The 27,499-nt window shown below is 36.3% G+C and overlaps 1 long non-coding RNA gene across 1 annotated transcript; it reads left to right on the top strand.

Moving 5' to 3' along the window:
• Positions 1-2,605: 2,605 nt before the first annotated feature.
• Positions 2,606-18,122, top strand: LOC140608371 (uncharacterized). Its single transcript, XR_012010383.1, has 6 exons — positions 2,606-3,079; positions 3,827-3,962; positions 9,069-9,187; positions 12,656-12,844; positions 13,029-13,121; positions 17,951-18,122. It is a non-coding gene; the product is annotated as an uncharacterized lncRNA (long non-coding RNA).
• Positions 18,123-27,499: the final 9,377 nt, after the last annotated feature.

Genomic DNA, 27,499 nt, shown 5'->3' on the forward strand with positions numbered 1-27,499 from the left:
GAAGAAAAAAAGACATTTTCAAAGAACTTCGTTAGTTTCAGTTTTAGAAGAAATAACTGGTTTTTCTTCCCTTTGAAAATTTTTTCCTTTTCCCAGAAATTGGAGAATAAATCATGCAGCTCTGACAAAAAAGAACAGATCCCTCCCCTGCCCCAGCTTTTTGAGAAGATTTTTATTAGTAATAGTCACCAGATACATTCTTGACAAGAGATATGGACATCGGCTATTTACTCCTACAATGTCTAAGGGCAAAAAAAGAAAAAAGAAATCTTCCCACAAGCTCAGCTAAAGTGCAAAAGTATCATACTTCGGGCATATGGCACCTTCCAATTATTTGGATCAAAGTTGGACAATTGACTAAGGGGACTGCATTAGTTTCCTAGGGCTGCTATAAAGAAATACCACAAACTGAGTGGCTTCCAATAACAGAAATATGTTCTCTCACAGTTCTGGAGGCTGGAGGTCCAAAAATAAGGTGTCAGCAGGGAGCCTGTAAGGGAGAATCCTTCCTAATCTCATCCAGCTTCTGGTAGCCCCAGCATCCTTTCCTTTATGGAAGTGTTACCCCAAACTCTGGCTCAGTCTCTCTGGGCTGTCTGCCCCAGAGAGACTGGGTCCAAATTTTCCTCTTCTTCTGAGGACACCAGCCATCATGGAGGAAGGACCCACCTCAGTGACTGCATCTTAATTTGATCACATCAGCAGGGACCATATCTCCAAATGAGGTCACATTCACAAGTACTAGGAGGGTAAGGGTGTCAATATACCTTTTTAGGGGACACAATTCAAGGCCTAACAGTAACCAAATATTTGTGAACCATGACCAGACACAAAAGAATGAGTGGAGCCAACTGCAATCTCTATCTTGGGAATCTGAAATCGAGGTAAAATAGAGCTTTCTTTTTTGAGAGGATGTCATGGAGGAGGACTGTGACTGGCCAAAGCCATGAACAAACTGAAATTATAAAGGAGCAGAAAAGATCCAAATAGGTGGCAGGCATAAAAGAGAACTGATGTGCATGGTGGACCAGGAATGAAGAGAGCCAGAGGAAGGAGAAGGAATAGTTTGTACCCAGCTTCAATTTTTCAAATGAGGAACCTTATAGTCAAGTCCTCTTTTCCTCCAGATGAGATCAGCGGTGGCTTTTTGTTATTTAAAAGTAAAAGAACAAAGCCCTAACATCTGCTGTGGGTCCACAAGATTCAGGCAGGGAGGCTCAGGCTGGGAGGAGGGAAGCGGCCTAGGGAGAAGGAGCAAGAGCTGCCCACCCCTTCATTTCCTATTTTGTTTGTGCCTTGTTGCTAATTTTGTTTTCTGCCATGGATTCGCATAGGCAGCGTTTGTTGGTAAAATCCCACCGACCTTCAAATCCAGCTAGAACAAAGGATAAGGAAAAGCTCTTATTGATATTACATCCCTTTATTAAGTCATGTATCTCTCATTCTCCTGGGCTCAGCTAGACAAATAGAAAGATACACACACACACACACACACACACACACACACTTCCTCTCCCCCGCTCCCCTTTATTTTTCTTCTCAGATTGACTATCCAGTCTTAACTAAAAATTCTCCCAGCTGTTTGGGGTAGGGAACCCAGCTGCAGGTCAGGGCATACTCTTCCTCACAAATGGAGAATGCTATCACTCCCTCCTAAAGAATCTGCATGTTGTTTTCGATACTCTCAAGTGCAATATTCCTGTGCTCTCATGACGATGGCAAAATAAATTGCTTGCGGGCTCAGCTTTCCTTCCTGATCAATAGAAACAATCATGTTTTTTTTTTCAGCTTTCCAAGAACATGGTTTTGTTCAAATTCCAGAAAATCTAAAGAAATTTTCTAGGAACAATTTTAATTTTCTGTAATGCATTTGCTTTGGGCACTTTCAAACCAAGATGGGAACCCCCCCCCCCCCATTTTTTAATTCTTAAAACTTTTAGTATGGAACTTTCATCTTTGTTCTCCAAAGATAAGGTCTTTACTCATTCATGTTTGTGACTTTCATTTTTAGGTGCAGAACCAAGCTGAATGCTACTTTTGACTTTGCCAAGTAATTTCTATCCAAATGTCTTTATCTCTCAATCTTTAACAGAGCTGTTTGAGGTGTAAGGGTGTTCCATTTTATTGAGAAGCCTTTTACCAATTGCCAGAGTTTCTTTTATGTGAACCTTGGCATACTTTACTAGCTTGGTTGTAAAATATTTACAATCATGTTATCTGTCAGAATCTGAGAATGATGTATGAACATTGTCAAGTAGAAGTTACATCTTGCAGAAAAAAAACTATATGATATGGTTGCCTGCCACATTTAAATCAGCAGTGCTTTGTTTTAACTCCAGGATAACAGTTTCTGTGTTTGATAATACTAAATTATATTTTTAAAATTCTATATAACACACTTTGAAAAGTTCTCTCATATTCCTGAAAATTTTACTTTAATTAGACATTATTATATAAGTAAAAAAAAAAAAATCAAAACAGTACAATCAGGAAGCACCTGAATAAAACCAATAGAAAAATAACTGCAGCAGTGATTCTCTTCCTTTTAGGATATTTTGTTTTTTATAAATATAGATTTTCATGTATTTCATTTTCATCATTTATTTTCACCTTGTTATATTAAAGGTAAACATATGGAAAAAGAAAGCTCATGCTTTTCTTTCACTAAATTCCATTAAAAAAGGGAAAAATGGAGAGCAGAGTATGCTCTCTCTAAAGAAAGCTGGTTTCTTTATTTTTTGTGTGTGTGCAAGATTTGATATGATATTAAGAGGAAGGGAGTAATTGCTACATGATTGAATTTGCTCTCTCAGATGCCACTGTCAATTCACTTTGTTTTATATTTTTATGAGTTACTAGAAAATATATCCAGTGCTTGCTTTTGAAAGACTCGGCTTGGATAATAAATCAAGTGCTCTCCCAAATATTTCTTTCATTGCAGATCTCACTAACTATGTTGTTGTCCTGGTTATTATTTTCTCTATCTGAAAAGCAGACAAGCCCAGATTCTGGAGGCAGACTACTTTCTCTGACTACTTTCAAATCTTGGCTCTGCCACTTACGAGCACTGTGACTGAGGGTAAGGAACCTTCTCTCTCTTTAACTCAGTTTCCTCATGTGTAAAATGAGATAATAAAGAGTAGAAGAATGCTGGGCAAAAGTCAGTGCTATGTAAGTGTTAGCCTACTATTATCTGCTATCATGAAGAGACAACCTGTTCTGCCCACAAATATTTGCTCATGCACACTTACCTGATAAACTCATTTGTCATCTGCTCTCCACAGGGCCACCATGTTGCACAACACAGAATGTAATGTGAATGACACCACTTGGGACACAGTATGGTGTTCTGCAAGAATGATGTGTCCTGGTGTTATGTAATTTGGAGGACTTAATCCATCTACTTCCATTTTATACCTATCAAAGCAGACTATCAAGTATTTTGCGGAACTTCCAAACCATATTAAGACTATGAATTTTTCCTCTCTGCATTCCAGAAAAGGAGAAGAAAAGGGATTTCCCATTGTAGAAAAAAACAAATTAACCAAATACCGTATCTGTAGAGATGTGACCAAATTGGACTAGGGATGTAGTCAGTCTGAGATTCTGTAATTCATCTGTAACAGGTAGATGATTCTGGAGAGACCTCAGTGTATGTGTTTGCTGCTCAGGTGATGTAAAATTGCTCTTAGGGAATTGATATAACCAGATGTTGTATTTGGTATTTCCAAGGAGGGGGGTGGGCAGGGGATGTTACTTTCAGAAATGTGTCTCTCATAGGCTAAGAGAGGGCTTCAGTTACTCTTTTTTTTTCTTCTGTATTTAGGACTTTGAATATGTGATCCAGAGCCATGAAGTCACTCATTGTCATTAGCATTTCAGAGCTCACCCACAGATATCAATACTCAGGAGACATTAATACTCAATCAAACTAAGTTCAAAAGAACATTTTGAACTTTAAGGTATGGGAATTTTCAGTTATTTTTTTGTTTCAAAACGATAACCACCTGCTGCCTTGCCAGAGTTGTTTCTTCCAGTCAAAACAATACAGCTCTTAGGAATTCATTTTCTCTACTAAGAAGCAGAACATGAGGAGAAAATGTTCTTTTCTGTTTCTTTAGTTTTTGTTTGTTCTCCAAGTTGATCACCAAACCCTGGGGGTAACAAAATTTAATTCAATCATCATAAATATAGCATGAGGCACATTTAGGAATTTTCTAGTCTGTAATCCAATCACATCATCCTCCTTTTCTGGCCAACAAGAGACTGTTGCCAACAGCACAGAGAAGGCATCTGAAGTTTCCTTTTTATAACTTCACATTGATAACAACCACTTGCAAAAATAGACTGTGTTCAAAAGATGAAGTGCTTCTTCATATCTCCTCAAAGAATTGTGAAATTACTATATGCAAATGTTTATAAAGGCTTTAATTAACACCTTAGGATTTCACATACAGATCTGTAATAAATGGTGGATTGAAACTGGAAAGTATTTTTTGAAACCCTCACCATATACAATACTTTTAATTAAGGATCAATGCCTCATCTTGATGATATTTCTAGAAGCTTCTGTAACCCCATATCCAGAGTCTGCAATTCCTTTCTGTCTACAATCTTCTTATTTCCTACCTTCCCAATTGTCTTATTCTGCATTGGCCTGTCACGTTATCATGAATTGACCGTGACTTCTCTCCTAGATTCTGAATTCTCTGCCTAAATGGGACTATGTCATCATCCATTTCTATAACACTTTTGTATATCAAATGCCCTGACTTTCCATCATATTTGCCATCTATTTTTTTATGTATTTATTTATTTACTTTCATTTTAGTTTGCTTTACAACCTGAATTTCTGATGTTCTCTGCTCTTGGTTTGCTGGAGAAACTCACGCTGATTAGGTGCTCTAAAAATTCATGGCACATAACCTTTGATGAGCTCTCAGCAAAGCCTGTGAACCAATTGCTATGATTTGGAGTCATGGTCCTCAGAGATGAGATTCCATATATTTTTTTTGCCCTTCTCTTCACACCTAAAGACCCATCTATAGCCCCTTTCATCTTCACCAAGATGAATAACACCATCCAAAAAAAGTTCAACTCCGATTCTCTCAGCTATTTCCTGCCTTACATTATTTTTGCATTTTCACCTGTCATGTTGTTCTTTTTTTTTTTTTAAGATTTATTTATTTATTTTAGAGAGAGAGAAAGAGCTAGTGTGTGTGTGAGTGGGTAGGCAGAGGGGGAGAGAGAGAGAATCTCCAGAAGACTCTCCGTTGAGCATAAAGCTGGATGTAGGGCTTGATCCAAGGACCATGAGATCATGACCTGAGCCGAAATCGAGTCTGAAGCTTAACTGACTTGAGCCACCCAGGCACCCCTTGTCACCTTGTTCTTACTTCTTATAAATTCTCAATTCTTGTAAATGAAAAAGAAAGTCCATTTTCCTTCTCAAAACCAGTGATTTATTCACTCACAATCTAATCCCTTTTGCAGGACTCACTCCATTAATTATCACCTTTATTTTATATCTTCATGCATTGTTTCTATTTTTCTTCCAATTAACACATTTGTATCTTCCCTTTAAAATGCTACTTCCTGTGTGACTTCTTCGCAGTGATAGCCTATGTCCACTAGCTCAATTTTTAAATAACTTGCTGATCCCATAAACATATAATTTGATGTCTAGCATTCTTTTGAGAAAAATACTCTCTTGAAGGGACAATCTTTTGGTTGCGAAGAACTTTCTTACATTTAAAAGAAAAAAAATCTACATCTCTCTCCAAAAGAGAATATAAAATATAAATATGGAGACTTTATCTGTCTGCTTCCATGCTCTGTCTGGTACAGAGTTGGCACTTCAAAGCATCATCATGGCTTCCCTGTAGAGTGATGGTTTATGAAGTTCAGATAATGAGTGGTATTCTGACTAAAATCCAGCCTTCAATGGGACCATCAGGTCAATGGTCATTTCCCTAATGTATAACTGAGATAGACAAACTTAATAGTTGGAATAATTGTTTCACTGGGTCCTTCCCTGTTAGGTAAAGAGGTAGTATAGTGTGGGAGGCCAAATAGAAATCTCTGAAATTGCCCCCACACTAGAAATACCAATGCTGGCTAATGCATTGTGGGAACAGAATGTAGTAAATGTATGGCAGAGATTAGTGGGGCTATGGTCCCTATCCTTTCCTTATTTCCTCTAAGTTTGCTGGTCAGGCTTTATCGGTCCCTGAAGACACAAACACTAGTAGCCCTGTTTGCAGATACTGTGCCAGATGTTTCATTGTTGCTAGAGGAGATCCATAAAGCCTCAGTTACATGACCCTGGGCCATTAATTTGGTGACAGCATTTTTTGTATTCTGATAAGAAAAGAAGATCAGAAGGAGAAGTACCTGGGTGGCACAGTCGGTTGCAACTGACTCTTGGTTTCAGCTCAAGTCATGATCTCAGGGTTGTGAGATCTAGCCCTGTGTCAGGTTCCGTGATCAGCATGGAGTCTCCTTAAGACACTCTCTCTCCGTCTCCCTTTTCCCCTCCCTGACATGAGTAATCTCTCTCTCTCTCTCAAATAAATAAATAAATAAATAAATAAATAAATAAATAAATAAATCTTAAAAATATAGAAAAGAGGATCAGAAATAGTTCATATTCTCATGGATTGGAGAAAAACATTTCTTAATAAGTTTGCCCTACATATGCCTATGTTAACTCATCCTCTTCTTATAATAGGATATGAAGAAATCTGGGTGGTTTCAGTAACCCACAGAACATCACATTGATCCATTATGTTAATATGCTGATTGGGTAGGATAAGCACAAGGTGGCTAATGTGCTAGGAGCCTACATCTGGATCCATTCTATCCTCCTCTGTTGATTTCAATAAAGGTCTTCCCCTCTTTTCTTTGATATTAATTTATTTATTTGACTACTTAGAAATCTTGTGATATTGATTATACTTTGTTTTGCATATTTAACATCTTCCACTCAAATAGATGTTTCTTAACATTTTTGTATTTCTCCATTAAAACAAAGCCAGTAATCCCTCTTTTCCCCAAAATTTCCATCTACAATGTTTTCATCCCTTTACACTGTCCAATCTCATAAAACATTTTTCTAATTTAGTTTCAATTAATCCCATTGTGTAATGAAAACAATCTTTCTAAGGTCAAGAATGACCTCCATGTTGCTAAATTTGGACATTTTGTAGTTAATCTTTGTTGGTTTCTCAACAGCATTTGATATTTTATTCCAGCCTTGTAATTTCCTTGAGAATCAGATATAACTCACTACCTACTTAACATTTTTACCTGAATAATTGAAAGTCATCTCAGACTCAACTTATTTAATCTCAAAGTCTTGCTCAATCTGCCAAGTCTATTCTTTTTTCTCTAGCAGTCCCTGTCTCAGTGGTTCCAGAATCCCAAGAGTTAATCTTGACATTTCCCTTTCTCTCATCCTTAATATCTGATCTAGCACTAGGAAGAGTTTTATTTTCCTTCCATTGTAATAGTTTCCTAACAGACTCTTCCTTATTGTCAGTTGTACTCTTCCAGTTTTTTAGTCTCTATAGTGATTTTTATCCCCTCCAAACAGAAACCTCAAGTCATACTTTAATAAAATAAAAACCCAAATATTTAATGTGGCCAAATAAGCCCTTCATTGTCCTCACTTTTCTGTGTATTCCACCTTAATCTTATTCAGCTCCCACACTCCATGACCTTCACATACATAACTCCGGCCATTCAGTTATCAGTTATATAGGAAAGCCTTCGCTGACCACATCAGTCAGGTCTCCCCATTAAACTTCTCAATACCTGTATACTACTTTGTTTATTTATTTATGAAATATTCAGCTAGAGATTGCTATGTGTCAAACACTATTATAATTAATAGTATATATAATTAATAGTATTTAATATAATATTAAATATTGACTCAATTGATATTTATAACAATCTTATGAAATAGATACTTTTAAAATTTCCATTTTACACATCAGCAAACTGAGGACAGAGAGGTTAAGTAACTTGCCCAGTCATACAGTTGTACATGGCAGACAGGATCAAATCCCAGGTCTTTGACATTTTTTTTAATCAAATAATTTTAATCAAGTTAATAGGAAACAGTAAAAGTGCAATTATCTGAAGACCCCCATATTTCCCATATTTCACATTTTTAAACTATTTCCATTGTCTTTACTTATAAGGTGTTGCAGGTGGGACCCACTCTTGAATCTTCTTTCTTGTGGTAGAATAAGGTACATATTGTTCTGGAGTGCCATTCACATTGAACTTATGGTTTGTCCAGATGAATTTAAGAGCAGCAGGTGATTTTGTTGTTGGAGGATCATTGATCATAGAGTGAGGCCCATGATGCCATTCAGAGGCCACCATGCTTCCATCTATATCCCAAACTGTGTTTTGTCATTCATTTCAGTAGTATATATATAACCCATCAATGACAACCAGTGTCCATACTTTCTAACCTCCTCACTTATGCTACCTCTTTTCTTTAGGAACATTTCTCAAAGTCACAGTTTACATTTATTTGTGTGATCATGAATGTCCATTTCCTCACTTCAAGGAAAACTACCTGTTTGACTCCGTAGTACAGTACTGATACAACTAGTAAGAGTCACAATAACTGAATGGATTAAATACCAAATTATTGATTCACAAAGCTCTGCATTTTAGATGTTAACTTACTCTCATGTGTGCTGTCCTTTGGAGTTTCGTATTGCTAACTTAAATTATTTCAAAAAATTTCAGAATGAGCATCAGGCAAAAAGGTATTTGAAAAAGGTGATGAATTATTTTCATGGCCTTCCCTCTTAATAAAGTGGGAATCTAAAGTAGAGAGATCAGCATTTCAGAAATGTTATAGAAAGTATTCATTTTTCATTCATGTTGAAAGTTTCATGAACCAGAAAGTTTTATGAAGTTTCATTTCCCTTTTTCTAATTAATTATGAATTCAAACTTCTTGTCAAGCTAAAGCCAACGGATGGTAAAAGAAGGTAATATTTTTCTGATTATGAAATAACATGTGTTCATTACATGCAATTTTAGATATGTAGAAGATTGTTAAGAAGAAATGAAGAATCAGTTATTGCTAAATCTGCCAAGAAGAAAAAACCCTGAATTCATATTTTGGTGCACAAATCCTCAAAATCCATGTGCATATATAGGTATATAAATATTTATACATATGTGTCAAATATAGGAAAATGTATATACACATGTATATGGTTGTGTATGAGTGTGTATACTTTCAAAATTAACATGATTTTTAAATGAGTGTTTTTTGTTATTTTTAAAAAGCTTTTATTTATTTATTTGAAAAAGAGAGCATAAGCTGGGAAGAGAGAGAGAGGGAAAAGCAGACTCCTGCTGAGCAGGGAGCCTGATCCTGGGCTTGATCCAAGGACTCCAGGATCATGACCTGAGCTGAAGGCAGACACCTAACTGACTGAGCCTCCAAGGCACCCCAAATGAGTGTTTTTTAAACTTAACTTTATATAAGAATCCTATTTTACTATTAAGTTTTTCAAAACATGATATTTAATGTCTGGACAATATTCATCCTATATAAACCATAGCTTCCTGTTTGTGCAGCAGTAAGACCTGTATAGCTGATCTGTGTAGCTCAGATCTGTTTTTCAGTGACTCATGTGCTTACATATATCTGGAGCACATTTCTGTAAGTGCCTTGTTTGAAGCTGGTGTTGAAGCTCATAGCAGTGACCCCAAAGTTTAATGACTTCCTCTGTATCCTACTGTCATTTCTATATAATATTGATTTTTCTTTTCTCTCTCTCCCTCGATAGATTGATGATAGATACATACATGGAAGATAGAGACAGATAAGACAATTGGATGGATAGATAGATAATTTTTGTGGTTTTTTTTGGTTTTTTTTTTTGTTTTTTTTTTTTTTGTTGAGGTTAATTTACCTTAGAGTTGGTAGACTCTGAGGACTGCTAAACATATGCCTGGGTAGATGGCCTTGACAGGAGACAGGGCTTGTTAGCAACATAGGCAATTTGGATGATCTTAAGGCATCTTAAGATCATTTATTTTATCATAAAATCAAGATACTTTCTCCACCATTCGTATAGAATTGTGCCTTCAGAAAACACATTGGTGCTGAAAGCCCCCCTGAGAACACTTTGCAGTATACCAGGACTGACTGATGAGCCCAAGAGCCAGTGCTCATTGGTGAAAGCTAAATGTGTTGTTCTGCACCTCATTCCCCAGCCTGCCAGGCAGAATGTGATGATGGCCTAGGTGACAGCTGACACCATGGGATGACAGTGAGATTTCATTTACTTGTAAAATGCAACCACAGAACTGCTCAATTTGGCTGTGAGAGGCAGTACTTTTAACTATCCTGGGGAAAAAGAAAGGATCCTTCAAATCATTACAGAATTCTGCTTTCAGACCTCTAAGTTCTGATCATGTGCTCTCCGAGACCTTGAGCTCAGAAGTGAATCCGTGTCTTTGACAGACCCTAAGGATGTTGCGCGTACAACTGTAGACCACTCCTCTTCTCCAACCCTGGCACAAAGGAGAGTGGAGATGGCTTCCTTAAAAGTTGAATACCTGGAGAAACACGTCTTCTAGCACCATCAACATCCTCCCAATTTCCCTCCCTTGTGTTCCTGCTCATTGAGGCATATCTCTTCCCCCTTATCAAGATGTGTCATGATATTCAATGTGTTTATATGGCTATCTGCTGATCTCTCTTTTGGGGACACTGCAAACAACTTCTTACCTAGTGTATGGCCTGGTTTCACATGCCATAGGGATCTTCCAATTTTTGGTGTGACGCTGACACCTTTCTTGCTTGGCTCAAGATGGGCCACAGTAACAGTCTTCTTTCTCAAAAGTAACACAGCACTAGGCTGAAATTCCATGAAGAGAGGCACTGTCTATTTTGCCATTGCTATATCCTTAGCAACCTATACACTCCTTCTACTATGGTAAGTCTTTAGTAATGAATGAGTGAGTGGTTTCCTTGGCAACCTCCCAAAGACTTTTCACTTCCTACTGCTGTTCCCTGCCCATCTCTGTCAGTGTTTTATCTCAAGTGCAGTGGAAGTGGAAAGAATAAGTCTTTTGCAAGTGCAAAGCAAATCCTTTCATTATGCTTTCTGGCATCTCTCTTAAGCTACCCCTTGTCCTGAAAGTACTAGGCACCAATTATCTTGATACTGTGATTTCTTCTCTTTGTCCATCTTCTGCTCTTTAGGTTGTATTTTACAAAACATTTAGTTTTTGGTTATTAGAATACAAATTTGAATTAAATTACACAAAAATGTGGAAATTTGTTGGCTCATATAACCAGTGGATAGGATACAGTTGGACTCAGGGACAAGTGGAACCAGTTCAAATGCTATCAAGATTCCTTTCATGTGCTTATGGACTCTGCTTTTGTTTGGAGGAAGCTTCATCCAGTCTGCTTCTACTGTAGAGTAACTTTCTCCCCTTTATGTGGAAGGTGACTGCCAACAACTTTTAAATGTCTCATCTCAGACTCTCTATTCCAAAGCTCAGTATAAAAAATCATAGGTAGAGACTTAGGTTGGCCTGGCCTGGATCACATGATGACCATTGGACCTACCTATGGCCAGAAGACTGAAATATTGGGATCAGAAATGCCTTTTAGTGAGAGAAGGAAATAATAGCCCACACAGATAAATATAATTTCCCAGAAAGAGTAGGTTATTACACAGTATTTGATAATATACTAAGAGAAGATAGTGATTATTTCCTGACATACCTATGAAAGACAAGTTTGTGTTCAGTTACATCATACTTTACATTATTGAACATAGCTCCAATAGCTATTCTTGTTCGCTAACTCTAGCATCTGGGTCATCTTAAAGTCAATCTCTGTTGATTTATATATTCTCTTGAGAATGGGTCACATTTTGCTGTTTTTCCATATGTCTAGTAATTTTGGACAGTATCCTAGACCTAGTGAACATTGTATTAGAATCTCTGGATTCTGTTGTATTCTTCTGAACAGTGCTGATTTCATTGTTTTAGCAGGGAATTAAATGAAAGGTCTAAAGTTGCAAACTTTGTATCTTATGCAGTAAACTCTATATCAGTTTAATTATTTTATCTTTGGTTTGACTGTCTTGTGCATGCATGTTTCTGGGATCAGCTAGTGATTTGGGCAGAATATATAAGCAAAATTTGGAATTCTCTTTTTTTGGCTCTCTCCTTTTCAGGATTCACACCCCCCTCCACCATCTGCCACACACACACACACACACACACACACACACACACACACAAACACGCATTTTCCAGTGGCTGTGATGATCTCAAACTCTGTCCTCAAGTTCTCTAGGGTAGAAAGATTGTGGCTTGTCTATCAGAGTTTTAGATGCCCTTCATCTAAATTAGGACCTGTGTTAGTCTACATTTAAATCACACTCCTGGGGTGCCTGGGAGGCTCAGTCAGTTAAGCATCTGCCTTAGGCTCAGGTGATGATGAAGCTCCATATCAGGCTTCCTGTTCAGTGGGGAGTCAACTTTTTCTTCTGCCTTTCCCCCTGCTCATATTCTCTCTCTCTCAAACTAGTGAACAAATCAAGTCTCTAAAAAATAAAAAAATCACACTCCCAATTGGAAATATTTTATAGTGGAACCTAGGCATCATCCAGATAAAAGGATATCTCAGGAAGAACTCCTGGGTCCACCCAATACCCACAGCTGGGCAGAGAGACAATGATATCACTATTCTGCAAGCTTCCTGAGAGCAGACACTGAAACTTGTTCCACATCATGTCCTCAGTACTATGCATACAGAAGTGTTTGATAATACTTGTGGGGTAAGTGAATAAAACCTAAATTGATGGATGGATAGATGGGTGGATGGATGGGTGAGTGGATGAATTTTCATGGAATTCTTTACAGAGAATAAACCTTTAGACAAAAGAACTTGCACAAGATTAGGGGTGGAATAAGAACAAAAATAAGGCTATACAGATAAATGCCTAATAGATTCTTTCTTAGAAATAGGTTCCAGTATTACAATGCCACGTCTTATAAGAGCGTGTGAGTCTGAGGGCTGCTGACGTGTTTCCTGTTCAGAAGCAGAGATCTCAGGTAATTGTTGCTGGAAATTATGTCTTGTTCTTCCACAGAAAGAAGTGAAGAGGGAGTGTTGACTTTCTGTATAAACAATATTCTCAGACTATAGTTGATGAACACTTCTCAGAAGACATGCCTTTGGCACCTCAAGATGATAGGTTTGGAAATCCTGAAATATCTTTCTCTTTTTCTGAATGTGAAATTTGAAGGGGAATATTTTGATGCAATTTCCTGCACTAAATGGTACCTGAACATTTTCAGACACAACACAATTAGAATATTGCTTGACCCTAATAGGGTATGGATTATTAGGAACTAGGGCAATTCAATGTGGGCTAAAAAAAAAAATGTGACTGAACAAGTTATAGTGGACAAAATTGTTAGCAAAGCTCCTTTTTGCTTAAAGGGGAAACGCCCAAGCAGAACAAAAGTCCAAGTGACTTCTACTCTGAAGTTGTAAAGCCACACATAATGGCAAGGACAGTTCTCAAAACCCAAACAGACTGTCAGTAGTGGAAGGTCAGATTATTCCTCTCTTAAACTGAAATAAGCTTGTGTTAATACATGGTGTTTTTGTTTGCAGTTATTTTTAAAAATAATTTTGGGCTCAACAAAGAAGATATAATAGCTGAACAGTTGAATTATTTGAAGAATCTGAAATGTCTTAGATTAGTTAATGTCCAATTACAATTACTTGGGGGGACTTTTTATTATAAAAGTAACACATATTCCTTGTAATTTCTGAAAATACAGAGAAGCAAAGATTGCATCTCAACTTTTAGCATTTTGTCATATGAGCTTTTAGTATTTTTTGTTTTTATCCATTTGTCTTAATTATATAAGGAATACAAAATTAAAGTTATGAAATATAACAGAAAGATATAGCACAAAAGGAGAAAGTAGTTCTTCACCCAGATAATCACTGCCAAGAGTTTCCTATCAAGCTCCATTCATTTTTCTACACATATATTTTAATAAAAAATAGGATTCTATTGTACATTCTGTTTTATGACCTACTGTTTGTCTGATCATAGATTAATTCTATAAATATCCTTTTGTATATCATTTTCCATTTTCTATGGAACAGACTTGGTGATTTAATTACTTAATCCCTTATTAATATTTAGGTTGTTCTAATGTTATGATCATCCTGATACACAAATGTGTGTATGTATCCATAATTAGTTCCTTAGGATAAATTTCCAGAGGGAGACATTGGATTAAGGGTTTTCTGAACTTTTTAAGTTTTTTCTCAAGATTAAAAAAAAATTGTCCTCCAGGAAAGTTTTACAAATTTAGATTTCTAACAGCAGAATATGAAAAAGCCTCTTTCCCTTATTGTTGCCAGTGCTGGGTATTATGTTTTTAATCTTCTCTAATCTGATTCTAAGAATATCTTATTAGTATAATTCATATTTCTTTGATTTCTAGTAGGATATGAAAATGCAACTTCATAGTGAAGAAGAATCAGTAAAGTGAATATGTTTAGTGTGGTACTAGGTGCTTATCTGGGTAACTTGGGTCAAGGTGACTCCAAGTAGAAAAGCTGCTATTTACATTTTGTAAGATGAAGTGGGATGTGTGGCAATAATGAGCTCAAAGATTCCATACCAATAGCCTGAGTGTCCATGTTTATTTCCCATAAGAAGTGGCAGCACAATGAGACATGCTATAAGCAAAGACTGAAGCAATGAAAGCCCTTGTGGGGCCATGTTTTATTTTCCTTTGGGAGACTTTCGTGGCCTTGGGTTAGCTGGTGTCTTCCCCCTTGACTGGCCATCTGACTTGAAAGTGGGACAACCTGTTTGAGTGCTTTTCTTCTTTCTGTAGGAGTTGTTGGCACCAACCCATCTTAGAATGCCAGTCTTTGCACTCGGGCCTCATTTTTGAATAACCATCCTTTCTCCTCTGCCTGATTCAGTTGTTCTCAACCCTGGTTTGCACATTAGACCTACCTGTGGAGCTTCTATGAGTCATGCTTCCCTCACTTCTTCATCTCCTTGGGCCAATTAAATTATAATCTCTGGGAGATGGGATCTAGGCATGATGGGATTTTGTTAAAAGCTCCAGGTATGACACTAGTGTGAATCCAAGATAAAGAACCAATGAGCTAATTTATTTCTTTCCTTCAGTGTTTTTTTAAGATTTTATTTATTTATTCATGAGAACATACAGAGAGAGACAGAGGCATACACAGAGGGAGAAGCAGTCTCCTTGAGGGGAGCCCCATGTGGGACTCGATCCCAGGACTCCAGAACCATGCCCTGAGCCGAAAGCAGATGGTCAACAACTGAGCTACCCAGGCGTCCCTATTTCCTCTCTTTAGTTACCACATGAAACACACCTCTTCACACCTTTACCTCCCTGTATATATACATGTGCTTTCGCAAGCCAGCTCCAATTTAGATTTCACCTAAAAGAATCAGAACAACAATATAGATGAACTATATTCAGATTTACTGTGTAAACCTAATTGTGGTAAATATTCAAGGATGTCTTCTTGTTTAATCAGCAATCTCTCTTGCAAGGGACAGTTTAGTATGTTATATGTAAGTAACCAATTTCATATATAAATTAGCACCAGCAAATAAACCACCACCTTAGCTTCAAGGCTGTGGGACTAAATGCTCAGCCAGGGGACCAGAAATGGACCTGGTGTTCTGAAGCAGCCTACGAGCCTAGAGAAACTGTCCTGTCCAAAGCTGACCTGTCTTGTTTTGACCTCTGGGAACCCACCACCATTCTATTTCTTTTGTTTCCTTGCTGACACTTTGGCTATAGAAATCACCAATTACATTGGCTAGCCTGACCCCAGGCTCCCATGAAGGATATCTTCAATATCTCTTTTCAGATTGGCTGTGATACAGGACTTTGTAATTTTCTCTGAGTCTCTCAGTACTGGTCCATAATGTTTTTCTCTCCCTCCTGCTTCTGATGAACCACGGGAAACAAGCAGCCCAGCCAAACAAGGAAGCCCACTCTCCTAGAATAATAGTTTCCTTTCTCCAGGGTCTTCTCCATCTCCCTCTTTGGAAAGCTTCCCCATCTTCTATAACAGCAGGCAAGAGACGAAAGTGTACATTTGATATGCAACGACTATGCTTAGTATTCAAATACTGCTATCCCAGAAGAAAAGTTCTTCTCAGCACTTTTGAATCTATGAACTCGTTCTATTTCAGTACTTGTGGCCCTGCTCCCATTTACTGCTGGAATGGAAATGCAGCATAAAGAAATGAAACAGTGGCCAGAGGCCTACAGACACTCAGGACACTTCTCTGAGCTTTAATGTTCTTATCTGTAAGGTCCCTAATAATACCTGCCCTGTAGGTCCCATGGGGTTATTGCAAATGGGATGATCTATGGGAATATGTGATTTGAAATTGTGAAGAGATGCATACTTCTTTATTGGTGTTTGATTTATAAATAATAAAATGTGCAAAATCCAATACATTTTGACAAATATACATACCTGTGTAACCAATAGTCAAAGCAAGATACAAAAGCTGATCATTATTGTAGGCAGATCTTATTCTTTTATGATGAATCCATACCACATCTTCCACAGCCATGCAGTAAAGCACAATTCTGATTTCTATAGCTAACCATAGATTCATTTTCCCTGCCCTTGAATGTCAGATAAATGGGATCATACACTCTGTTTTTTCTTGTAGTTGGCTTCTTTATCTAATGTGATGTCAGGAAGATACACCTATGTTTTGTTTATCATTCCATTTTGTTGCAGAGGAGTATTTCATTGCATGACTATACCACATTTTATTTATCTATTCTCCTGTAAATGGGTATTTGGGTTATTTCCAATTTTAGCTATTATGAATAAAACTACTATGAACATTCTTGTACATGTAATTTTGTGGATATATACTTTCATTTCTTTTGGGCATGTACTCAAAGTAGAATTTCCAGGTCATAGGGTAGGTACAAGTTTACCTTCATAAGAAACTGCTAAACCACTTTCAAGGGTAGTTTTCTGAGAGCACCAGGTCCTTTCCATCCTTGCAAGTTCCTTCAGCCTCTTTAATTTCAGCCATTCTGGTGGATTTCAGTATGATTTTAATTTGTATTTCCCTAATGACTAATGATACTAATCATCTTTGCATGTGTTCTTAGGTTATTTGTATATATTCTTTGGTGAAATGCCAAGTCTTGCCTGTTTTAAAAATTAGGTTATTACTAGATAGTTGAACTCCTTTTTTGGTTTCCATTCTTCCAGTTAAAAATCCTTCTAATTATATTAGTTTTATTTCCTTAGCAAACAACTGAGAACAAATTGAAGAGCAGATTCATAAATCTAATAGGCAATGTTTTTTCCAACTTTAATATTAATACAAGTCACCTGGATATCCTGTTAAAATGTACATTATGATTCAGTAGGCTTGGAGTGTGGTCCAAGATTCTGAATTTCTAGCAATGTGCTGCAAGATGTTGATACTGCTGGTCCAGTTGCCACTGTTGAGTAGCAAATAATAAAGGCTTCTTCACTGACGGAGTCCTGGCAGTACTAGAAGGTCATTTTTATACTGGTACATCATCTATATTTTCCATACATCTCTGTTCTTATGAAATCATAGACTTAGAATGCCAAAGGTGAAAGAGTCTCAGAAGTAAGATTAAAAGTTGTAGATTATGGTATATTGATTTCACTGATGGATCTAATTCTTCAACCTTGTGAATTCAAACACTTTGCCATGTAGTTTTGTTGTGCCCTTTCACTTTGATTCTGTAACCTGCTTTATCCAATGGGATAGCAGATAGGACAAAGGAGAACTTTGAAGAGTGCTTCTGCATTTGGATGTTGCCCTACCTTGTTTCTCTGTATTCACCAGTTTACCTTCTGAAGACACATGGCTCCATTACATGCTGCCCCTGCTAACAGTCAGCAGACCAACAAACACATGCATGACCCTGGTGAACATGGGAAGAACTTTTCTGCCCAACTCCACCCAAATTGTTATCTTGTAAAGTCAAGCTAAGTAAATACTTATTGTTTTAAATCAATGAGTTTTGGGGGTAGTTTTTAAAATTTTATTATCTATCTATTATTTATTTATTTATTTGTTTGTTTATTTATTTATAAAAAGATTTTATTTACTTAGAGAGAGAGAGAGTGCAAGGGTGTGCATGAGCAGGGGGCGAGGCAGGAGAGACAGAGGGAGAGGGAGGAGTGGACTCCCTGCTCAGCAGGGAGCCCAAGTAGGGCTTGATCCCTGGACTCTGAGATTGTAACCTGAGTTTAAGGCAGATGCTTAACCAACTGAGCCACCCAGGCAGCCCTTGGGGGTTAGTTAGTTTTGTTACACAGAGTTATTGGAGCTAATTGGATGATTTTCTTTCGGTGGAGGAAGGAGTTGCATAAAGGGAGGCATAAGGATACCAAAGAAAGTCATTGTCCAATTCACCCCTTCTCCATAACCTCTCTAGAGTCTTCTTTCCTTTGCCAGATACTGTTTTAGTTTGCCTAATCTTGGTTGCTAAACTTCATCTAGAGTCAGAAAAAAAAAAAAGGGTTTAAATCCTAGTTCTGGAGCTTATTACCTCTAAGTCATTAAACCTCTCTAGGTTTCAGTACCTCAGTAGTACTATCTATGGCCTGAAGTTGCTATGGGAATTAAATGCAACAAATATTAGTAAAGTGATTAGCATGGTGCCTGGTCCATAGTAAATGCTCAGTAAGTGGTAGGCACTAAAAAAACAATTGATTATAACAGTTATAGTTTTAGTTAAAAAAACCCCAAGATTGTATTAATTATACTTTTTCATAGAAAATACCCAATACTTGGAAATTAATTTAGAGGGCAAATACAATATATTTATTAAACACCTTTAAGAGCTACCAGGATTTTGTTAGATATCAAGAGAAAAGAAAAAAGAGAAAGAGAGACGTATAATGAATTTATGAATGAATGTATAATCAAATATTTCTATTTACATTTCTAAGAGTCAAAGCAAAAAATAGACATGGACTATTATAATGTTTTATTCAATACAATGAATATAAAAAATAACTGAACTAATAACACAGGAGCATCAAAGATCGCTGTCAATTTCATTTCTATTGGCTTATTTAATTTGGCTTTGTCTCTGGTATTTAATTGTCCAGTACACTAATTTGTTTTGTGTTGAACTTATTTTATAGAAAGAAACTATAATTATTTTAATTTTTACTTGGATTGTACATAACTTTATATTTTACATATAACTTTATTTTTTTATTTTTTAAAAAACTGAGTGGTGACAGACATTTATTGCCAAGATAATTTATAAAAAGCTTTATTTTACTGGACTCTGTTCCATCTGCTATTCAGATGATTGTATAACTTTTATTGAGGGGTCAAAACATTTTATTTTTATGGGTAATAATTTTATTCATAATATCAATTGCCTAAACTTACTATCTGGGCAGATAAATTTGTCCTTAAAGGATCTTAAATCTTCTCCTAAAAGTTAATTTTATATGTAACATTCTACTTTTTGGCAGCCATACCAGCTCTACGATGACTGTTTTCTTTAAATTGAACCACAGCTTATTTTAGCTAAAAGAAATGTATAGCAGCAATTCCCCATTCAAAATGGTATTTGGAAGGTTGTTTAACTTGGTAAGTGAGGTAGACATCCAGTAATTTTGGCCAGTAACTGAGTAAAGGAGAATAATTAAAATAATGCACCCCTTGTTACTAGAATCGATTTTTTTGTGCGTCCTTTCTATCTTGTGACCTTTATTTCTGTTTTCTTATTTTTCAGGCTGTTGGGCAATACACATTTCATGGTTTGGAAAAGACAATTACTTGTCTATGATTTCCCTAAAATAAATAAAAGAACCTTAGATGGGAAACATGTTAGTTTTAGAAATAGTAAAACGGAGCAAGTCCTCCTTGTGGTTAAAATTATGAAGGAGAGCTATGTGCCTTGAATCTGATTGTGTGTATACAATCAGATTCAAGGCACATAGCTCTCCTTCATAATTCATATATATATATATATATATATATATATACACAGAGAGAGAGTATCTAGAACAATAAAGATTGATTTGAGTGAAGAGAGTGGGAAAGTCGTATGTCTGATGTTTCATTTATTATTTTCTCTCTGGGACAACTCATTCAGACACTAGGCTGCTGGAGGGATCAGAAACAGAAATGGTTTATGTATGAATTGCTGTGAATGACATGCATCTAAATATTTAAGGCTCAGATGTTGGGTACTTAGAAATAAGTCTGCTGTTCAGCTGGTCACACAGACATTATCTCAAGTATGGAAAAATGAGAGTCTTCTCTTGGGTTTAGGTTAGGATAGACAAAAGGAGAAAGATAATGAGTTTGGACTATGTATATTGCTCACAGCAGTACTTAAAGAACAATGTTCTGAGAGGGCAAGCAACAATAATAAATAATGGATTGTAAAATGCAAATCTGGAGAGAAGAGTGTTCTGCGAGGCTTTAATCTTGAAGGGTTCTTAAAACCTTTAACTAGTACGTAACTTTTTGTAGTCTTGGGCAAGAATGACAAATAGCCTAATTGTCAATGTATTGTGTACAAAAGAAGCATAAGAGATAAATAGATACAATTTAATAAGACATTAAGATGGACAAGACAAAATAAAACCTCAAGTTGAAACAGAATCTGCAAAGTAGAATGCTGTTTTCTTGACCAGAGCTAAAGCTGAATGAAACAGCTCTTAGTCATTGATTTTTATAAAGTAGATATTGGCCTTTCATTTGGTTGGTGCTAAACATAACATGCTTTATTGGAGAGATACCTATAAAATTGGCAAGTTATAGCTAGTTATAGGTCATAAAATGAAAGTTTAAGAAAAAGGCATTCTCCAGCAAAGTTTTCCTTAACTCTTTCTTTTGATTTTTTTAATGTTTATTTTTTAAGTATGAGAATATCTAAATATTAAGAATATTGTTTTCTTCTTTATGGAACTCGAGCCTCTAAGAGTCTAGCTGGGTTAAGAATTATTATTATAAATTTTGTTTTCTATGGTTTGATGACCACTTTTTTGTCAAACATTAGAATTCCTATCTCTTAAAAATTAGACATATGTAGCCTATATGACAGAAGGCATGAAGAGGTAAATAATACAGCCTCAGGCTGCTGCAATTAGGAGTGTCTTGGTATACTTCTTTTGCTCAAAGGGAGAGCCTTGGCAGATAATACTAATATGGATTCTTTTCTTCCTTGCTTCCAAAGGCAAGAATTTAAAAAAAAAAAAAGTTCATGTGTCACAGTATAACAGTATAACAGCCTACATGACACCGAACAAAGTGATCAGAAATAAAGTTTCAGTGCAGGGCAAGTTGGGAGAGAAGTCATTCTCTAAATCGAAGTAAGTGGCAGTGGCATTTTTCTGAATCTGTTGGAGGAAGCAATCTCCTTAGCAATAGAGTTAATGAGGATTTTGCTCTTTGAAGTCTGAACTTTGAACAATTCCAGAGAGACTTGGAATTTTTTCTGTTTGGTTTAAGGGAAAAAGAAATATGGGTGCAATTGCTTCAGTGCAAAGCAGACTGGGACAAGGGCAAGGGGGACCCAGGAAGATCATTAAGGCAGAAAGATGGAAACACAGAACATAAAAAATATTCCTCTCGTCCTATTCATTTTCAGTGAGTAAGGAGAGCGAGGGGAGGAAGTCAATGAGCATTACTTTGGATCGCTGATAGTTATAATCACCTATGCTGTTGTTGATTGCATACTAAGACGTGTATGATTCTACCTTTCAGAATGTGAATTCTGTTCTTAGTTCAGCCCTTGGTGTCTTGGTACATCATTTACTAAAGTTTGTGTCTCATTGTGGATCTATATCTGAACCAGCTAAATTCCAACTGGCAAGATTCTGGTACCTTAAACTAAATAAACATCTCTTCTACCAAGTTATATTCGAAGACTCTCTTTCTACCCAGGAGTAACACACATTACATACACATTTCATGAGAGGTAACATTTTGAGTTCAGAAATGGAAGCTAAGGGATGCCTGGGTGGCTCAGCGGTTGAGCATCTGCTTTTGGCGCAGGGCGTGATCCCAGTCCCGGGATCAAGTCCCACATCGAGCTACCTGTGAGGAGCCTTGCCTCTCTGTCTATGTCTCTGCCTCTCTCTCTGTGTCTCTCATGAATAAATAAATAAAATCTTTTAAAAAAAGAAATAGAAGCTAATAATTGTGTTTCTGTTTATAAAATATTTTGTAATATCACAAGAAGAATTAAAGTAACTTGCCTGTTTAGGATGCTTTAGAAGTTATAAGCAGTTAATATCTATGCTCTCACTTTATTTTGTCCTTTAAGTAGATATGGATTTTTAAAAATGAGAAAGCAAGGTGAGGTAATATAAATAACATAGGTCAAGCTTCTAGTCAAAAGACCTCTCATTAAGGTCTCCTTTTAAAAAATCTTATACTCCTGTCACCTTGCCATTTCTTTCCAATGTAAATGACTAGGGAACAGGTTATTTCCAGGTTATAGCTAAAGTCTTAGACTCTTTTCATAGATCATTTATCTGAACTTTTCTTTTTCATTGCAAAATTTGTTTTAACCACATTCTTATTATTTAGTAATTTTTTGGTTTAATAAAAGCTCTTTTATAAGAATATTATATACCTTTGCAGCTTAACTGAAGAGAAATCAATAAGTATGACAGTCTTTTAGGAGAATGCAAATGTGTATTCCAAAATAAGAAATACCAGTACAAAATTTTCAGTTGCTGACTTCTAATCTGAGAAAGGTAAAACAGGCATATTCACTTTGGAAACAAGGGATTGCAAAGCCCTTAAAGTGAGTGATGTATAAACAGAAGGTTCTGTGTGAAGTGAATGGCTTGAATAAATTGTGCTTTTCTACTGATAAAAATGAAAGAATTGAGACATTTTAGGTCTGTCGTTCTTCACAAAGATTCACTAAATATAATCTACCAATTTTCCAAGGTGATCTTGAGTATGCACAAAAGGCTATGTTGTATCAAGAATAAAAGGCAAATATTTCTTTTTTTTTAAGAATATTTTTTTGTTTAGTAAATGTTATGGAGAAGCAAAAGTTGAGATAAATACTGTGAGGATTTTTTTAAAGCTACAGTAAATAATTCCAAATTCCCCCATATGCCCAAATTAGAGTGGCTATTGCAGTAAAAAAGGATCATTTGCCAGATTGTGAAATTATAGACTCTTTACCACTGTGGAGAAGAGGAAATATCATTTTATCCAATCTATAATTCTATTGATTATTTTCATATCACTCTATTTATTTTCTGAGACCCTAAATCCTAACACTCAGCACCAATTCTTTTCTTCTAGCCCCAGACTTTCAGTTTGCTGGTTATTTAACAATATTATATACTTTCTATTGTTAGAAAGCAATAAAAATTATGTTTTTTTGAGAATATCAAAGTGTATATGCTATAGTAAGAAATAGTTGTGTCCCTGAAGGTCGCCTCCTGAACAGATGAAGTGCAAGTTTTTCATTGCTTTAGCTGACAGCATAATGCGTCAGCCTCTTTATGGCTCTACACCTCAACTTGGCACAACCATTTTTTACGGATGGAAGAGAGGGAGACATTCTAGGTTATTTGTATGGAGACAATGATGTGTTCAGCTAGATTTCCCTTGTCAAAATTACAGCATGATCACAGAGTGTGTCAGATTTCCCATCAGAACTGGACAGAAGAGCCACATGACTCTGGAAAGATCAGATAGCAACCTGACACATCTGTACTCATGAAGCGACAAGTTGGGAGTTACTAAAAATAATGTTGGTTCCCTCAGTAAAATAGTCAAAGCAAAGGGCAAAAAGGTCAAATGAGTTAAAGACTTTTGCCCTCAGACCATGGAGGTTCTAAAACAACAAGAGACCAGCCCCCGGCCCTAACTACCTTGACTTACATTACGTTATATTACAAGAAATATAAGAGCCAGTATAAAGCAGAGAAAATGCAGATAATGCTAGATTTTCAGTATAAGATGACTTACTCAAATTCTTATCTAGAACTGTAACTGAAACTTGGTAATTTGAATATGTCAAAACAATGGCATGGCTATTTTTCCTCTGCACCCATATGCGTCTCGATTTTTCTGGGAGCAGAGGTCTCTTAATGGCCCATCCAGAAGTCAGTGGTCCAAGGACTTCCCGTACATCATGGAATGACATCTGGCGGAGAAAACCCAGTAATGGAGGAGGGTGGAGCAAACTCTGGGATGAGAGTGATTATGGTGGGTACAGTGTGGCAGCTGCACTGTATCTCCAGATGTGTGTGTTTATGTCTGTCTGTGTTTGGCCTTTGCCTAAGAGCTTCAGTTCAGTAAGAGACTCAGTTCTGAATGCCTTTGTCCCTGACTCCAAAGAGACACTTGGGTTGGAATAGCCCAGTCAAGGAAACGGCTGTCATTTGGGACAGTAAAACACTGGAGTTTGGGGCATCCTTTTACTAGGATCTTCCCTGAGTATTTTTTATTTCTTCAAACGATGTGAGGTGGCAGTGGTGTCAGGCCCCTAAGAACCAATCCTCACAGAGGAAGAGACTATGTTATATCTGAAAGGCACCAGCAAATAAACTCTTTGAGGCCAGGCACTCTCTTTTGGTTTACATGCCCAGTGTCTGTCACATAGTAAGTGTGCAGCAAGTATTTGCTGAATGAATTTAAAATATAGCATAGTTTTGTCAGGTTGAATCCATTTACGAGTAGGTGTTATCACTCTCCTCTGCATTATTTTTATGCAGGTTTCCATAAAATCGTGACTACTAAAATGCTAGAGATTTGTCCCTCCACTGATGTCAGTGAATTAATATCTCCTGTTGAAGACCACATGAAATTAATTTCTCTCCAATTTGTCAATGTGGGTTGCTGTTTTGTTTTATGAAATTTCTCAGATGGATTGAACTAAGTAGGAGAGTTGACAAACTACTCTTGCCTGGTAGGATTTTTACCCTTGCCTGTGAAGTTAGTAGGTGTATCTTCGCTTTGTGGGTTGGTGATTGTCATGGCTGCCATTGAAATCACTTTCAAAGCAGTTGAAATTTTTTGGATCCCTATTATGAAAAGCCCCAAGAGAAGGGGAAAGGAGAGCAAAGACATTTAACAGTTTGTCTCTGCTCCTCAGATGCATAAGTCCTAGTTGAGGGTCAGACACATATACATATATATGTGTGTGTGTATATATATATATATATATATATGGCTCCACCTTAATTTCATACAAAATTTGCTGAAATGTTCTATCTACTTATCTGACCTTATTTTGCTTCATGGTACTTATCACATGCTTGTTCATTATCTATCTGCTCCACCTGGAATGGAAGCCTGTGAGGATAAAAGGGATATGTTTATTTTGTTCATTTCTGTTTCTAGTGCCCTGTGCACTGGTTGGCACATAATAACCCCTTAATAAGTATTTATTGACTGAGCTATCAATGTCAGGCAGCCTATGATTTTTTCATAGACTAAGACTAGATAATCTGTGAGTCTTTCAATGCTAACAGTTTATAGTCACCCATGGTCAAGGACAAATGATCAACCAATAAAAAAGAATTTTTAAAAAACCTATTTTACTCTATTCAGAAAAGAAAGGTGGGATTCAGTAGATTCCCTCTCATTTAAACATTTCTTGATACATCTGATTTTCAGCAAGGTTTTTTGTTTGTTTGTTTCTGGTGTTTCAATCAGAGTCAGTTCTCTTTACCACCTCTGTTGCTGAAGTGACAACAGTATAGATGGTCCTCAAAAATGTCTGATGACGTTTTGTAACATGCAGAATCTTATGCCCACAGAAATAATCTTTTTATGGATATTGCAGTCTTTGGGAGAAATAAAGGTCACAAGTTTTGAATTGATTATTTGAGGGGAAAAAAGAATCAATACATAACTGCTTAATGGCTCTCAGACTCTGAATTACAGGAAAATTTTTGTTGAAACACAATGAAGTTATACTGTGCAATTCAATCACAGACTAAATCATTCAGAGTTAGTTTTACCCTAAAATCCATCAATAATAGCAATAATGTTTGGTAGGAAATGCAATTTTGAAGACTGATGTGAACTGTCTACTTAAATAGCCATAGCACTAACGAATTAAATTTTCTCCTGGTCATTTCCAGTTGTTGTTTCTTTGGTTTTGGGTTTTTTTTTTTTTTTTTTTTTTTGGTAACATGCTCTCTTGGATAACACCTGATGATAATAACTAAGGATCTGTAATTCTGCAGCCTTAGCCTGACTTTATTTTATTCCTTAGGGAATGAATAAGCATGTAAATTAGACATGAATCACTACAGTCACTTGTCAATCTAAAAATATTTGTGAGCAAGGTAGGCCAAAAATGACTGGCTGGTGATTGCAGAATCTGTTGAAACGTAGTGCTTTCTTTAAAATATATTACTTTTTCTAATTGAATTAGATGAGTTTCACATGTTTGGCTCATATACCAACATTTGGGATTGATGAGTAGGAGGTGACAACCAGAGGGTCAGGATAAATTAAAAATATATATATATCAGGAAATCACTTAAGGTTGGATAAGATGAACTTTAAATTACCTTCCAACCAGACACTGTATAATTTTAAGAAATCATAACCTGCCATTGCCTTCCTCCATCCAGTGATACCTTGCAGAGTAGCAGTAGGAATCTGAAATATTGGTGATGGAGTAGAAGAGATAATTAACAAATTCCTCAACTGGGATTGACAAATAGCCTAATGGATATTTTTCCAAATTTGTTGGGTCTGAAGAGTCACCAGATAAGCTTGTTAAAAATACCTCTCCATGCCTGCGCATTGCAGAATTGAATGGAGTAGACACAATTCGAATAAAAGGGAAAATCTTTCCTATAATCCTACCAGGAATTATATAAATGTACCTTTACCTTTCCAATTAACTAAATAAAATGACCCACCCTTTATGTGACCATTCCTAAATATCAACATGTTTGTCTGATCCAAGAGATTATGAATTTAAATTTTAAATTGCCAGGGACAGAAATTTAGCTACATCCAAATTTGGTTAGTGTTTTACATATATTATGTTATATATATAATAAGTATACATAAGTATATATGTAATAAGTATACATAAGTATAAGTATATAATATATATGCTTAATAAATATTTTAAAATTATGTATGCTTATGTAATATTATGCATATGAGATATTTATTATATATAAAATTGTATATGTGTTTTTTTTTAAATCATTGAATGGGAAAGACATGTTTTCAACGCATCTGTATTGCGATATCAATTCTCAGGAAAAGAGGATTTGCCAAAGCTTTGAAATAGTGTGCAATTGCCAATCATACGTTTTAGATTACATTGTTAACACTCTATTCATTATAGAAAAAAGTCATGTGAAAGGATGGGCACACTGATATCTGAACAACATCATTAAAAACAAAGTT

Source organism: Canis lupus, chromosome 17 (assembly GCF_048164855.1).
Source record: "Canis lupus baileyi chromosome 17, mCanLup2.hap1, whole genome shotgun sequence".
Classification (NCBI taxonomy): Eukaryota; Metazoa; Chordata; class Mammalia; order Carnivora; family Canidae; genus Canis; species Canis lupus.